Genomic DNA, 6,776 nt, shown 5'->3' with positions numbered 1-6,776 from the left:
TCCCTGCGGCACATCGCCGTGGCCATTCAGCGTCAGAGAAGTGCTAGTGGTTACAACCTGACGTCGCCGGCAACCTCACCGCCGCTGATTGTTCGCCGCCGATATCGTCGCTAGGCCTCTTCTGGGTCACTTCGAACCTGCCACAGATGGCGCTTCAGAAGAAACCTCCGACGCTTACAAGCCGCAAGGTTTTGCTACCTTTGTCGATTTACCTTCTCCTCGCAATAATTTCACACACAGAAGAAAATGTGCTGATATACGCGGCGCCGTCGCATACGATGCCAGCACGGCAGAGCCGGTTCGCCGTGCGCCGTCGGTAGCCGTGCACTGCAGATGAACTAGACTTGTATGATTTATCAGAACACTCATTGGTACTAACCGTTTCACAGTGGACATCGTTCTTACTAAAATGAACAATACACGCGTCACTTTACTTGAGCTGACATCATTTTGCCTCGAATAGAAGCGGCATGGCAAATATTTGTGTCGCAGGAACAGCAGCGATGTGCTGTTCCTGCTGTAAGCACAAAGTGTTCCCCATTTGTGTTCGCTGTGAGATTGCATGATCATCAGTTCCATTTGTTTCCTTTTCATTTTGCCACCAGGCAGTCAACAGACACCGCACACCATTGAAAAAAAAGTCACAGGCCTGCGCGGCACACGCAGCACAGTCACAGCGTAAGCTGGTGGAGCGGCTCAAGAGTAGCTCCAATTTGGGCCACGGGTCTTCGCGGCAGTCTGTTCGCCTCGTTTTGACGAGAACGATCTGAACTGTCCGCCCGGCGTCAACGGCGAGCTGCGGCTTGTAATGCTCTCTGCACCAACTCTGCACAACAGTCTGCTGAGCCCGATCAAGCCTTACAACTGCAACTTACATGTCGGGCACGCCGCGTTTGCAGGCACCTTAACTAGATGGCGCCACCATACTGGCGGAGGCTCGGCAGCTCAGAAGCGCGTTGATTGCGCGCCTCGTCTGAATCGTATATCGTCGTCTGCGCCTGCGCGCTCTGCGTTTGCAGGCACCTTACCTAGATGGCGCGACCATACTGGCGGAGGCTCGGGTCGTCTACCCCTGCGCGCTTGCTTTATATGGCAGTCCCTTTAGCAAGCGCTTGCGTGGCTCAGTGGAAGTGTATCTGGCTCCGACGCAGTGGGCGCGGGTTCGATCCTGGCGGGAATCGGGTACTTTTTTGGCATTTCCAGTGATAGCGGTTACGGCGGCGAACGCCGTCGGCGGCGGCATCATCGCGAACCGAAACGGCTATTGGAATGAGCTCATAACAGCTTGCGCTGTAAAAACTGGGCATTAAAGTCGGGTGGCACTAATATTACTCGTGATCCCGAAGCAATGTCGGCGTTATATATATTCTTGTACTAGGGCCAGGTTCTCAATCAAACCTACGTTTAATTTCAACAAAATCTAATGCACATGGCTATTGCATCCGAGAAGCTGTGGAAATTGCTAAAACGGCATGAGATCGCGACACGAAGATGCAGCGACTAGCCTGTGCTCATTCGGCTCACCTATATAGTCCGTCTGATCGAATCCAATGTCGCCGTTGCTCATGCTTGGAGTTCTGGCGAGAAATATTAGACTGATAACTACGAAGCATTAGCGACGACCTTCAAGCTATTGTTTTTTCTTCTTTTTTACGGCTTTTGCACGCCACTCAACGTATCGCCCCAGGCATTTCTCTTTGAATGACTAAGTAACGCGCGCAATCAATGTCCACGAGGGGGGCCACTGCGCATCCGTGCGGACGATATCACATTTTTCATATGCCGCAACTGATGTGCACACATTACACCACTCGTAACAGACTTACTCAGGGAGCCTTGGGACATGGTTAGTTGAGTTAAGCATGTCGTTAAACGTTAGTGAAATGGCTGTACTGGTCTTTACGTTAACCGCGCAGGAGCATATATTTCTGCAATACTACCAAGAAGTCAATCCTCAAGTTGATTCGGTCCAGTACCTTGGTTTATATACGATGGAAAGCTCGTCTGGAGTAGTCACAATGCACATATTACAACTAAGGCAGAACGTGCCGTAGGTATGCTGCGCTAGTTCAGTAACCGCCGCTCTGGACTACACAGCGATATTTTACTGATACAACGAGATTCAATAAAGCTGTTGGAAGTGCGGGGTAACCTCGAAAACTGGAACTCCGAAGCCGGACGCTACCTACTGCTGCGAGCATGTCTGACAAAACCACACAGGAAGATACACCACATCGCTACATGCATATTCCCTACTACAGTATGTATCTTCGGCCAATATTGGCATTCGGCTGTGCATTATTTTCCAGTGATCAGGCCTATAAAATTAAACCTCTTTTGCGTTTAGAAAAGAAGGGCTAAGTGTATGCCTTGGGCTGCCTAGATTCATTGCCAACGCCGTTTTGTATCAGGGAGGTCATATACTCACCCTAGGCTGTAGATTCCGGATGCTTATGGTTCAGACATTTAAAAAAATATGAATTTTCAAAGAGATGTCCACAATAATTATCACTGCAATTTATCCCTGCACCGCCCATCTTTTTTTGACGTATCGTGGTCGCGATCACACAGCGCTCAGGTATTGTTTGTCCAAGCACACTTACAACTCTTGAATGTGTGCATACATCAAGTCCATCATTCGAATGATGCCTTAACAGATCTCGATATTGAGCTCCAGGACATCTTTCCAAATCATACTAATTTATTGCCTAGAAGACATTTAATTTATATACGAGACCAACTAAGCCAGCTAGTGGGGATCCTTTGTGAATCTCTTCAATGCTCTTACTATGTTCGGCTTCCCGACTTCACACCCATATTTGAGGCAGAATTATTTGCGATCTGACTAACATTACGAAAACTTCCCTAAAATGCCTCATTAGCTACTATTGTGACCGACTCGAAAACTCTGATTATTCTTTCTTTCAATAAAGTTTATCGACTACGCTACTACTACTACTATACTGTATGCACAGCTCTTACTGCATCCTCAAATTAGATAATTATGGGAGCATTTTGTTCGGTGGTTCCTCCGCACTTAGCGCAAGTTCAGTTGCTCTGGGTACCGGGACAAAGTTGGTTGTACTTAAATGAAATGGCGGATTCACTCATGGCCCTGCCATCTGTGTATCGCCGACATCGGCTTCTATAACCACGGCTAGGTACAGACATTTCACAAGATCGCAAAATTCCGCGAAGAGTACTCTAACATCGACTTCTGAATTCCGTCATTTGTGTTTGACTTTTAATATTAATTCGTGCCTTCAAGACAATTTGATGTTTGCCTTACAAAATTGAGATGACGTATTCCACTTTAAAATTTTTACTAGCACATGTTTGGTTTGGCTTTGTCCCCTCTGTTATTCGCAATGTACCTGGATGTAATGAAATTTTTTTCTCTCGTGCCATACATTTTTAAGACAAAGAAAACTCTCAGAAGTACGATTTCGACAACTTGCTTCATCACTAACTTCATCAACCATTCTCTCTTCTGGGGATACAACCATTCCCCCTTGCGCGCGCGAGCCACCACCACCAGCCGCACCAAGCCACCATCCTTCTCGGCTCACCTTCGCATGTTTTCCCTAGCGCCAACAGCATGCGGCGCGGCGCACGGCTGCGACCTTCTCACACGTAATCTTAATGCATAAATTCACGGCGATGGCGAAAATTCACCTGGAGTGCCCATATAAATGCTATCGCAATAAAACACATGCGAAACCACCTGCTTCTTGGTCAATAGCCCGTAGTGGGTAATGGGTCTAAACCAGTGTTTGGACGCAAGAACAAAAGGCCGATACGCGATGCTTTTTGATCCAGCGTTTCACCATGCCGAAGTCGTGGCCCTTAGCGTCCAAGATGTAAGCATGCTATAGGAACTGTAATTAGCGGGCGTTGCAGTGGAAATTCGCAATTCCCGATGCAGGACTCCTCGCTCGAGGGACCCAAGCCAAGCCGGCTGGTGAGCAAGGAATCGTTTCATGGGCGCCGGTTCGGCCATGGCGTCCCAGAAAACAGTGCCACCTCTCAGGCGAGTGCTTATTTAGAGAGACAGAGGAAGAGATACAGACTGCGAACGTATTGCGAAATCTTAGGCCGATATCACGAACCTCTACATTTGTAAAAATATAATTCACCGACGATTACGATACTCTCTAATGCGAAATTTGAGCGCAGCTGTTTACGTGTTTTCGTTCCGCGATATACAGGCTGGCGCGGACAATCTGTCTCGTGCGGCACCGTTGCAAACGGAACGAAGTGTGGCGCGACTGCCTCGCTCATCGGCAGATCGCAAGAGGTGGCGCGTGGGTGACGCGTGGGCGCGATTCAAAGCTGTCGCCACAAACAGACCTCCGCTCATGCAGCGCTTTGTTTGCATACAGACGACGCGCGCTAGTCTGGCGCCATCTCGTAGCCATGGCCACCTCGAAGAGCATCTTGCGCAGCACTACGCCTTCTTTCTGACGCTTTCGCCGTACCCTCGTCCTCCGCTTTCCTACTGGCACTCTCCTCGCTATCGCCGTATTTCATCTTTCGCTGGGCTCGTTCGCTCGGTTGCGCCAAAGCCGACGCTCGCCGCACGAACGGGCACCTAAGAGCTGCGCTCTTAAAACAGTTCACCATTTGTCTGCTATTACGAACGAATGTCACACGCACTACGCATTTACTTACGGAAAACGACGCTCTCCTACAGGAACAGTTACCACTATGGGCGCTGTTAATTGTTTTGATGCCATAAAATGAACAAGGAATCTAAGGAACGTAATTTTGCAGCAAAGCTTTCTTTGCCACTTCCTCCCACTTAGCGGGAGCTGCACTGCCGAATAGAGAACTTGGGGCACTGGGTGTGTTCCAGTGGGATTCTAACGCACACTGGGTCAATGCTGGGCTAATGCTACGTAAAGAATGTGTGCCACCGTACGAGTGTGCCCAAATAGGCGTGAATTCGGTAACCGAAAATGTGGAAAAAAAAATTCAGAGCCCTTCCCCTGTCGAGAAAATGGGCGCAGACAGAAATGTGGCAAGACGACATTGTCGCAGGCGTTCCGCTTCGTTTGCCCTAAACTCAGGGTCCGCGGCTTTTCGCTGACGTTTCGCCTGAGCTTCGGACGTCCTCACGCTAGAATCAGACAAGCTTCGCTTACCCCCATTTTCTCGACAGGGGAAGGGCTGGTGATTTTGTCTCTGTGGGTCCCACTTGTGACAAGGGCAGTTCAAGGGCGCGTTACAGGTCCCCGAGCCCACAGCAGTATGTGCCATTGAGTTTGGACCCTTTCTGCACTATCGCCAGGATCGGCGCACTTTTCAGCGTGACACCCCCCCCCCCCCCCCCCCCCGACACTTGTGAGCCTATAAAGCTTCGCTTAAAAAACTGCTATAGTGAAGTGTAAGAGTCGACAGCAGGAGCTACCGAGCTTGTACAAAGAAGTACAAAAAGGGACCAGCGCGCGCAACGTTGAACTACAGAAGAATGTGCATTTGTGTCGCGTTGAAACTGAGCTCGCACACGCATCGACATATTTGTGTAATTATGTTACGTTTGCATCACTTTGTACTAAAGTTTCTGTCATTAGAGTTATGCTAGCATAATATTTGTTTTACGTTAGTTCAAACATCAAATAAAGCTTCGCTTAACACCGATTCTCACATAGCGTAGGATCCGCATCACTTTTTAAGGTACATAATTGTATGTAAATATTCGATGATTTATTAAATTGTTATTTTGATCTATGCATCCTGAGCACCAAAATAAACGCAGTAGAAAGTAAACAAAAAAGCCAAGGGCGAAGAGACACGATCACTGGTGTGTGGTGCCTTAATTGGTTATTGGTTGCACCGACCATTTTTTTTTAGCAGAACGGATGCTTATGAAGTCATCCGAGCTGGACGTGAATGCAGGCGACGATCTCCACAAGGCACCGCTTATGGCGCTCGGCGTGCATCTCGCTGTTGGCCGTGCTGCTCGTCCTTGCTGTGCTGGGCGCCGCGACCGCCATCGCCATCACGAAAGCCAGGTCGAAGCGTAGGAAGCTGTTCGAGTTCCTCAGGTCAGTGACTTCCCATCTTTCAACACCGACAAACAGCTCTGCGTACAGATTGTCAGAAAAGTACAAAACACGCCGCTCCCATCGCCGGAGCGTGCCTCCACTTCCGCTGCGGCGCTTCTCTAGGGAACCGGTCACCAATGCCGTCGACATCTTCTGCTAAACTCTGGAAAAATATGAGCCAACTGTAGTTCAGTTGAGGAACATCCCGCAATGAAATTGAAACTGAAAAAAACTTATTGCGGGGTAGTACCCTCGCCGAGTTAGCATATATCGCCGGTAAGAGCGGTGACAACTTTGCGACTGACTGCAGAGTCCTCAAAGGATGTCAGGGCATTAGGAAGCTTTTAATGCGAACAGCATTTTTGGCATTGCCCCACCAGTTTTGTTTCCGGCTATCTGGCTATCCCACCAAAACGTGGGCCGATCCCGGATACAGTGCAATCTAAAAAAAAAAGAAAAAAAAAAACACAGAATACGCGGTTACGAGTGTGTGGTGCGAATGTTTAAGCGTGAGCTTTGGTGCGGCCTAGGCGTTCTCACTCCTGATATCGCTTGAGCGTCTGAAGGCCCTGCTTTCTCTATGACACTTCACTGTAAAGGATGTTTTGTAGCGTTCTCGATAATATACTACAGCCCTCTCGAATTATCAAGTGCTCACCAGCTTTCTAAGTGTACAGCGGTGGAGCCGAAGGGCGTATGACGATGGCAGCACGATGGGGTGACGCTTCT

This window comes from Dermacentor silvarum, chromosome 2, assembly GCF_013339745.2.
Source record: "Dermacentor silvarum isolate Dsil-2018 chromosome 2, BIME_Dsil_1.4, whole genome shotgun sequence".
Classification (NCBI taxonomy): Eukaryota; Metazoa; Arthropoda; class Arachnida; order Ixodida; family Ixodidae; genus Dermacentor; species Dermacentor silvarum.
Note: the sequence above shows the minus strand (reverse complement) of the source record.